Below are 10,454 nucleotides of genomic sequence, written 5' to 3'. Positions count from 1 at the left end.
ATTTTAAAATAAATTCGATATTTTTAAAAATTAGTTGTCATTTTGTATTGCTGCATTTATTAAAACCGAAGAACTCGATAGTGTATTTTTATGGGATCGTCGTTCCTAAATAGTTTATTTTCTTTTTAGATTGTAATAAATATATATGTATGTATGAAATTAGTACTTTTGGTAATAATAATAGAACCTATTAAATTTTTATCAACTTATATTATCACAACTAACCATGCCGTTATGAATAAGGGGTAATTATTGTACTTGGCCTTAAAATAATTCTTAGTCTAGGAGTTCCGGTGTTAATAATTCGGGCGCCTACAGAGAGCGCTGAGTGCGGATAGTTGTATTGTATCAGGTAAGCAATTATTTTAAGTGCCAGTAGTGTATGGGCAATATCTATTATTATAAGCAAGTCATTGTAAACATTAGTTTAACAGGAGTTACACTGGTAAACACTCAGGCGATGCATTACCTAGCTGGTTTCTATATGCTTGTACATGCCAACTTGGTCAATACCGTTGTCATATTGTACAAATTATCTTGTTATACTAATCCTCCTCCACCACATTTTGTGTAATTTTAGCCTATGCGTTATTTTGAGTCTTATAAATAACATTAATTAGGATTTCGATCCGAGGAAATGTCTGAAATATTTTTGATGTTTCAATAGTGAATCTCATTGGTTTTTATACGGGCTATGTATTATTTTCATATTACACCATATAAACTCTTAAATTAAAAACAAAACAAAATAGAAACTTTAATTAGATTTGATATTAACATCTTTTCTAAAAAGCTCTGTTCAAATAGCCGACATTTAACTTCTTAAATTTAAAAATGAAATGTAAACAGCCGGTCGAAAAATAACCAGTTTTGTTATGTATAAACTGTGGCGAGATGATACTTGCATATTTACAAAATAATCTATATATTTTATTGTATCAACATTTCCTATTATTTGGGTCAAATAATAAAAATGTAAATTATAAAATTTTCAATCATTAATGATATTATAAATAAAATATTAAAAGTTAATTAAAATGTGCCTTATTGCTAGATTAAGCGTTTGTTTAATTTGAATAAATACACATATGTTTAGGGTCCGTTAAAACCCACCTTAATTAAATAATTAATAAATTTCATCACACCAGTTATCGGTTAATTTTTTTTATAATCCTCCAAAATAATATTATTTATTTACTATTTTTATTAAATTATCACGAAACTTTTTTTGGCACTTTGACATGTCCTACTGTTAATTTGAACGTCATTTAAACTGAGCGATATGGCAGTCCTTGAAGTGAGCTGATTCAAATGTATGAGATCATTAAATTGTCTTATCGAAACTTCCTTAAAGCTGCCTCATATCTTTCCTGCCTTTTCCTTTTTTCTTGTTTGATGTGGCCAAATATTCAAGTGTTATCTTATAAATATACCAAGTCAGACGAATGAAATGCTAAAGAGTTAGCATAATTCACTAATATTAAATTTCACATACTAATAATAATTCATATAATAACAAGCTCAGGACAATCAGAAATAAGAATTTTGCAGTAGAAAAATATCGGAGTAATTAGCTTTCAATGCATTACGTTTTGGTTATATTAAAGGATAATTTCAATTAATAGTAGTAAGAGATAGAAAAAGTAAATAAAATAGCCTACAAATACGAAAAAAAAATTTTTTGCAAGTTTATATTTTTGGCTAACAAGAAATATGTCTGAAAGCAATCGTCTGAATTTGTTGAAATTTTTACACATTCATTTAACCATATTAAAACATGCAAAATTTTGAATAATAAAAAAAATAATGACATAATACACTTTAAACATGACTTAGTAAAACTTTTTTATACTACAGATCTTTTGATACGGGTATTCTAAAAATCCAGGATATGTACGAAGAGTAAATATCACTTAAAAAAAAATTTAATGGACGGATTTTGGGGAAACGTTCCCGAATTCAAATGAATAATTTTTAATGGTACCATATAATTTTCATGAAATATTCTATCATTCCTATCTTGGAATATCCAAATTATTATAAGTACTTGAAAACACAAAAAAACATCATTTTTTAAATAATTTACTTCTTTCTTTCTATTTTATGATTCATACTTTTTTTAAATTATTGCATTATTTAATTTTTAAAAAAGATGGCTTGAATTATTCGGGAATGAGTATTTCAATTAGAATCGAAATACTCATTACTGCTGCCAGTCACTTTACTACTGTTTAAAACATCCCGATAGTTTCTCGATCGGGCTTGGACCACGAGCCGACTTCTTAGTTGAAGAGACCTGGAATATTAGATAGCACAAGACAGGGGCTACCCTTCTTATCCAAAAACAGAGTTAAACCTTGTTCTAGTTGGTCAATAGAGTTATCCCAGTAACTTGGTAATCCAGGGAGACCTTTAGGTTGAATTACTGCGCCCCTTTGAGAACATCCTTATAGCGCCTTCGGGAGGAGGCTGGTCAAGCAATTAGACGAAGGAACTACTGTGTCCAGTAATTGACAAAATCTTACGAATGTCGATGTACAAATGAAATTTCACGTAGATTAAACGGTTATCGTGAGAAACTCATACGTAAAATCTCAAATCTATCTTTGATTAATAAAAATAATTATAGCAGTTTTTTCTTTGTATAGATTTAGAAAAGTTTTCTCAGATATTTCACTCTAAGTCGGGAAGTAAAGAATTTACCTTCAAAACTCAATTACAAAACTATTAATCAAATATTGTCATATAAATTTTTTTAAGTAAATAATTTTTGATCGTAACGAACTTATTATTAAACAGGCTACGGATCCAGTTCACATTTCCGTAGCCTGTCCTCAATTCGATACCATGCCAATACAATTCATTTCATGGTACACTTATAAAAATGATGAAAGCAAAATTGACTAAATGATAATTTGAAATTCTCAATTATATTCCTGTATGATTAATTCGTGTAAAAATATTAACGCTTTATTAAAAAAAAAAGAAAAACACTCAGGATAAAAATATTCCCAATCGAAAATAATAACAGGTCAAGACTTACCTCCGCGTCTTCGACAGCGGCACAAGCCGAATCCTTTGGGGAACACTTCCTTGGCAAAGGTAAAATTTATTTATTTTTTTCACAATCAACCCTTCATAGATGATTCATAGTGATGACGGCTGTCAGTATACAGCGCCTAGCGACATCTGTGCCGCCTAAAGCTAACTACTAGGAGGTATGGTTCATGGTGTCTCCGGTAGGCAGGGGTAGTTACACTCTAAGGCGGGAAAACACTCAGTGTCCCGCTGACTGTCTGATGTAGAGCTTGTGTTTCTGCTCCGCACTCTTCGACAAATCAAACGATCCGTAGATGAGAGATGAATGATTAAGCTCTCGCTATAACGCCTATCTACGGATAATATTTTCTCACAAGATTTTATGAGATTCCTGATGAGCTTCGATAATTATAATAAACTTTCGATTGATGTTTATCTATCTTTCTTCGATGAACAAATAAAATTATATATGTGTATATATTTTTTAAAATGTTTTATAAATCAATCGATGAAATGCATTGAATTAAAATATATATATTCGTTAGGAACTATAGAGTCGACATCGGGTTTACCTGATGGACTGTCAGTAAGACGGGAGAAGACTTGACAGCTCCTTGGGGTTGGGGGCGGGACCAGCGCGCAGCTTAACCTTAGCTTTGTGAATTTTTCCACCCCTCCCCACCACCGAACGGCTCCTCCTCCCTCTACCCCCTCTCCCCTCTCCCACTACTCTCCTCCTCAAGGAGCTGAAGGAAAAAGTCGCCGGCCCTTACCCCCACCACTGCTTCAGTCACAGTCTAAATCGGGCCGTCTTCCTGAAAGGATCTCTGAGTTTCCTTTCTACTGGCCAGTATAAATTGAAAACAAAAATAAATTGATGAATTAAATAATTAATAAATATTCTACCCTTAAGAATACCCTATCCTTCGTCACTTGAATCGGTAATTTAAAATTTTATCAACCTTCCCTTTCGACATTGATATATAAAGGTATTTCTTTTACAGAATCTATACTACTATCAGTACGATTGAAAATTAATCACATTTCCACCAATACTTGTGGTTCCGAAGACGAACTATTTTCACGCAAATTTAGTAAAACAAAACAAAAAAAATTTAATAAGAATTAGAACCAATTGAGCTGATGGCATGCCTTAATTTTTTTAAAAATATTTTTCATTTGATGGACACAGCAACATTAAGTGCGATGAAATTCATTTTACTAAAACACTAACATACTCATTTTAAAATGATTTTTAAACGATGAGAAATATCTATTGAGCATATTTTTTCCACAAATAAAAACATCACAAATACAAACGCACAAATAAAAAATAATAAACGCCTCTCTCTATATCTTGAATAATTATCACTGTTCGAAATACTGTGTAAAATTGCGTTAAGTCTCATGGAATAAATAGTCAGCACCTAATCCTGGATAAAGCTTAATTTGGCTTTTAAAAAGATTGCAAAACAAACTAATATTCACTAATTATTTGCACTTTATTAATTAAAAAAAATAAAATGTTTAAAAACCAAATCACTGTCTTCATGGACCTTTGAAGCGATATTTTCACAACTATGAGAGCACTCATATTACTTCTTAATTCTACTAGTGATTATAAATACTACTAAAATTTCAGGCAAGGATGGGAGTAAGGAAGTGTGGTGTAGAATAAAAAAATAAAAACACAAAAATAATAATTGTTGTCTTGACAAAAATAAAATAAAACAAAAACAAAGAAAAAGGGTTTAAAAAATCATATAAAATAAAATATATAAATATAATAAATCTAAAAAAAAAATTAAAAATAAATAAATTTTATATTTTTTGACATTAGAAATAAATAGAAGGAAAATACTTATATATAAATTTTCGAAATTGGATTTGAAAAATGAAAGCAGAATAGGAAAACAAAAGATATCAGGTGAAATGTTTCGATGAAGAATAATGACATTCGATATATCCGTATTTTACAATAATAGGGTAGAATGTTACAGTGCATATCACTCAGTCAATTCACAAATTAAAGAAATAACTTGTACCACTATTGTACTATTTTTCACCCTCAATTTTGTTCTAAATAATACTACTGAAAAAGTTGGTAAAATTCCGAATAGAAATTCGAACAAAGTTCCAAGAACGTTTTTTCAATTTCGTTTAATTATACATTTTTGTCAGACTTGATTCGTAATAAAATGAGTTTATACAAAAAAAAAAAAAAAAATTAAATAAAATAATAATAATTCGTTTATAAATTCCAAAACAGTCTCCTGGAACTAAAGTCGTTTATTTTAGACTGTTAAATTAGTATGAAAACTTTGTAATATAAAAATAGGACTGTAAAAAAAAAAAAATAAAATAAAATAAAACGACTATTTCTTTGCATGTATTGATAAGTACGTTAGAAAATAATATATAAAATCCGTAAGTATCGAACCCAGTTGCAATTTTATTTTAAGGTAAACACAAATTAGGACTTAAATTAAGCCGCCCAGCGTGTGGCTTAACTTATTGTTCTAAATTTAACGCAAATATCCGTTATGCCTCCATTCTTAGTTTTTCAACAACAACATGTATAATAATAACAATTGTAAAATACGGAATATATAGACATAATGAAATTATCATCAAAATGTTTTTCCAGAAAATGAAGTTTAATTTTTTTTCACATGATTTTTCGAAATTATTTAAATACATTATAATGAGAAATAAAATCCCACTGATCATCATTTTTCAACTTGTGTTGGAAAGGTGACAAAAATCGTTCTTTTTTAAACCGAACAAAAATAATAATATAATACATGTAATTTTTACGAATTGGATTGGAAGGGTATTTCTAGCACCTCTGCTATGGGGTGTCTAAAACTGGTTTCTAAGTTTGTCTCAGTGCTCATACCAAACAGGAACAACAAACATTATCGCTGTTGGTTAAGTACAGACATTCCTGAGACCAAAAAAAAAATAATTCCTGGAAAGTCAATCTAAACAGGTTTTATCAATTCCAGTAATAATTACAAAAAAATTAAAAATCGAAAGTAAGTGATTTGAAGAATGATATAATTGATAAGGGTGATAAGGCAAAGTCAAAAAGTAAGATTTTTCAAAAGTGTTGAACACGAAAAATAGTTAGATTAAAATGGAGAAAAAAATAAAGCAAATTGTTTCAAGAGAAAAATAAAAATAAAAAAGTGCCAACCAAGCAAGGGCCGGCAGCGGGAAGGGTTGCCGGGAGCCGACAACCCGACTCCCGACCGACCCTTCCATCGCGACCCCCTGCCATTTCTTCAGACGTCACCTTCTTACTTCGGGTCACAAGTACCCACCACACATCTTTTAGTAAGCACAAATCAGTTTTCTAGGCGAGCCATAGGCTGCTGCGTTCAAAGGTCCGAATGTCATCCGGGCTAGATGTCACGTAAACAAAAAAAAAAAAATTAAACAAAATAAAAAAAACAAAAATAAATAAAAGTCTGGAACGACTAGGATAGGCGAAGGATAAAGTAAACGAAGCGATGATCCTACCTGAGGGAGCTGACGTAATCCTTAAGTGGTGTTGAGGAGTGAGCACATGAGTGTAAGATGTCTCATTGAGGAGGCTTGAGGCTTGAGGAGAAGGAGGCTGGCGACTGGCGGCAAGCTGATGGAGCGGCCACCTCGTCCGAGGGCGCATGAGTAAAAACCAACTCGGCGCGAAGGAAGAACCGCCCCTGTGCGCCCTGCCATCTGCCGGTGGAGGCGAGAACCGTCCCCGGCCCCGGCCCTGGCTGCTAGCGCCGTCGCGGTAGCCCCCGGAACCAACCTGTCTCCTTACCACCCCCCCTCAAACCCCACTTTCCAACTATGAAGCACAGTTCTAAATCTTCTTTCCACCCTCTCGAAACATTTTCATCTCCAGTTTGGATCTTTAAAGCCATTTATAGGCGTCATACGGTTCATTTTTAAATAGAAATAAATGTCTTAATAACTATTTGTTTTTCCTCTCCCGAAGTTTAGTTTGGTTCTGACTAAAACATCGGTGTCAACACCGAGTCAAAACTTTGGATGATACTCATTCTTAAAGAAAACTTAAGTGCGTTAGATAGTAATGATATCACTTATATATCGATAAAACAATCGCTCCAAGGATCCAATTCAGGTCTGTGTTGTAAAGAAGAAAATTACATTATTATTAAAAAAGTATCGATGTTTTCACTTTACAAACATTACAACAATAACATTCAGAGTTTTAGGAAGGGATGCACGATTGAATATTAACCATTCCGAAGCTAAAAAAAAATATAATAATATTAAAATAAAAAATAGAATATCAATAGATTCGCCAGAGACTTAATATCCCACTTAAATTTCCAATCCAGTCTTATTAATACTTGCATTCTGAAATTCGAACATTTCAAAACTGCTAAGTTATATCGTATGATTGACGAATCTGTCATTCTGACACCATACTGATTTTTTCTGCAAAGGAACACAGACAGCCCAAAATGTTTTGAAAAAACTCTAGAAAAAGTTCCTATTTAAGATGATTACTGAAGTGATCGTTAAAACTTCTACACAACTAGTCCAGAACCTCGCTTTAGTCCTTATTCTGAATTTTCTCAAGACAACCTCCACAATTTACTCTCAAGACAATGTAAATATTGAAACTAAATCCTAGTTTTGACAGTTCTCACATATTATTAATATTACTTAAAATTGGGAGTTATTTCGTAATTAGTGAGTATGCTACTAACAAACTAAGAAATTATATAAAAATTTTAAAATGTTATATAAGAAAAAAAAATATTGAATATAAAATTTCAATTCCTATTCACTTGCTAAATTATTTTCTTTATCTGTTTGTTTGCTTATTTTGTTGTTTAATTTATCTTTATTTATTTGTGATATACATATATTAATTTTCTTATGTTTATCGTATATTTTTGTATCATTATTTATTTTTCTGTGTGTGAGTTTATGGTAAGAATGCGTACTTACAGCCCTAATTAATACCTACTGCCTTTGAATGTGGCACATTGTATTATTTTTCAATAAAAAGTGTTTTTATCCCAAGAATTATAAATAAAAAAAAATAATAATAATGTAAACATGCAAAATATCATTTGAAAAAAAAAACAGAATTGAGGAAGACACTAACTTCGTTTATGGAATATAGAATGGATACACATGTTACCTTTATACATGCAACTTTCTAACGTCATAGGATAGAACCAGAAACGCAGTCAGGAAGGCTTTTGGGGGGCTCCAGAAGCTTAAAGGAATTGTTAAAAATTTAATTTCGAAAACGAATATTTGTGCATGAAATATAAATGATAGGTTACCTCCTTCGAAAAATCTGACTGAAAAGAACCATTATCACGATTGTGTAATTACTAGCCCCATTCGAAGTAAAATTTTAGATTCTCGTCTGAACAAAACATGTGTCCAAACAATATTTTAGTACTGAACAATCTCAACTGTTTTAAGATCTCTTACACACATCATGATGTAGTAGGCCTCTTATTATAAGCAACACCCGAGAACATCGACAAACTCAAGTATCTTTCGACAAACCGAATGGAACAAATAACTAAAAAATTATTGTTTGCTTGCTGTAAAATAGGACCTTATGCTGAAACTGGGTGCCAGCGCAACAGTACAGCTTTAGCTGTTTGGCGGTCCAAGATCAAATCACTCATTATTAAATCAAAGACAAAAAAATAGAGCAATCTTTTCCGAAATAATTTCAAAATATAATTTTGAGTATGGTGAAATAAAATAGCTTTATTAAAGAATCAATAAAATATTATGACTAAATTTTTGGAATTCCTTAGTTCTTCGCATTTAGGCAAGAATGCTCCTTATAATTTATTGCTCATAATTACCTACATCAAATACAACTTCAAATTCATTTTCCAGTTATTTTATGTATAAAAATCATTCATTTAACATTAATAAAAATACAAAAATACTATACTTAAAAATATATTTGTTAAATAGATCTTCATGGTTCTACCTTTACTGAAAAGTGTGCAAATTTAAGTAATTATTTCTTTCAGTAAATAAAAATTTAAACTTTTCCTGGCTGGGAGTACTTACTTAAACTTTATAAAATTGGAAATTAATGAGGCACTGGGTTTATCCTTATTGAAGCTCCACAATATATACACATAATTGCACTGATTGAAAAAAAGAAAAGAAATTCTCTCGCCACAAACTGCACTAGGTTACCTCCTAACAAGGACACTTCTGTTTGGCCTCCTAGTACACGAACAAGATGGAACACAAACACGAGGAGCGACGCGAATATAGTATAAATAAAGACAGTTTCATGCCTGTACAAATATATATTATAACAGTTCTTGTTACAATCTCTAAAGAATATATTGAAAAACGAAACATACCTAGAAATAGAGAATTGATTATGAACCAAATTTTGACAACAGGTTCTCTTTAAAGATGACGAGCATCTTGTCTAGATTCAACACTCTCCACATCCCTAAAAACACTATTGAAAAATTTTAGAGAAGCACACTTTCCTGAGCCCCGAAATGAACAGACACGACTAAAGTTTCGTAGCAACAACCCAACTGGATCCTGACAAGTTCGGGTCTTCTTCGGAGATGATTGCTATCAGTGATGACAAGACATATAAGATCTGTTATCAGTTACCTGGGGTCGGCGGTTGATAAGGGTGATAAAGATGTCCTCGGTGGATGTGGTGGATGGTTGGGGCGGTTGAAGGCGACTGAGCCGTCGACGGCCCGCCACCACTGCCCCCACCAGCCCCCCTCCACCACTCCTCACCAAGAGGACAGCTCTTCGTCCTAACTTCCTACAAGTCGATGATAAGCAGAGACCGGGTTTTCGTGCAGTAATAAACCAAATTATGCTAAATTGTGCAATAAAACCCTAGATATTTAAAATTGTGTATAAAACACCCAAATCTTGCAAAAATCAATTTTATTATATAATTTATATTATTGATGTCTACTTGGTAAGCATATCTAACCTTGTTTGAAAAAAAAAAAATAACTGGCTAATTATTTAAAACATTTTTTTATTTACGTCTATTACCCTCAAGATTTAGCACCAAATCCTTTACGGTCAAAATTCAGATAACACTTTAATTTTTATAAGATTAACTTTTAAATTTAACTTAATAAATAGAATAGAAAATAATAAAAAACAAAACAAAAGGAAATAAATAAACGCATTGTTTTATAACAAAAAAGAATTGAAAGAAGATATTTGACCGTATGATGTTGATTATAGGAAGATAGTCAGGGTGGCGGTCAATAAAGGAATTAAAATAGTAAAAGAAAACTATTTATTAAATAGTTTTTCTATAAACAATAAATAGTCTTTTTTTACTATTTTGATAACTTTAAAGACCGCCACTCTTACTATCTTCCTACAAAAAAAAAAAGAATTAT

The 10,454-nt window shown here is 31.5% G+C and overlaps 1 protein-coding gene across 3 annotated transcripts in view; it reads right to left on the bottom strand.

The window, feature by feature from the left end:
• The window catches only part of pros (prospero), a 109,141-nt gene extending 99,391 nt beyond the window's left edge, over nt 1-9,750 (bottom strand). For 2 of the 3 annotated variants that reach the window (XM_067049356.1, XM_067049357.1), the window contains exon 1: nt 6,565-6,683. The gene's annotated coding sequence lies outside the window, so the exon portion shown is untranslated. Of the gene's footprint in view, nt 1-6,564; nt 6,684-9,690 lie in introns of those variants that run through there. The other variant, XM_014419670.3, reaches the window with a different exon arrangement.
• Between the last annotated feature and the right edge of the window lie 704 nt (nt 9,751-10,454).

This window comes from Halyomorpha halys, unplaced genomic scaffold, assembly GCF_000696795.3.
Source record: "Halyomorpha halys isolate HHAL.00 unplaced genomic scaffold, Hhal_1.1 Scaffold247.1, whole genome shotgun sequence".
NCBI classification, from domain to species: domain Eukaryota; kingdom Metazoa; phylum Arthropoda; class Insecta; order Hemiptera; family Pentatomidae; genus Halyomorpha; species Halyomorpha halys.
The sequence above is the reverse complement of the archived record's forward strand: the minus strand, read 5'-3'. Positions and strand labels throughout refer to the sequence as shown.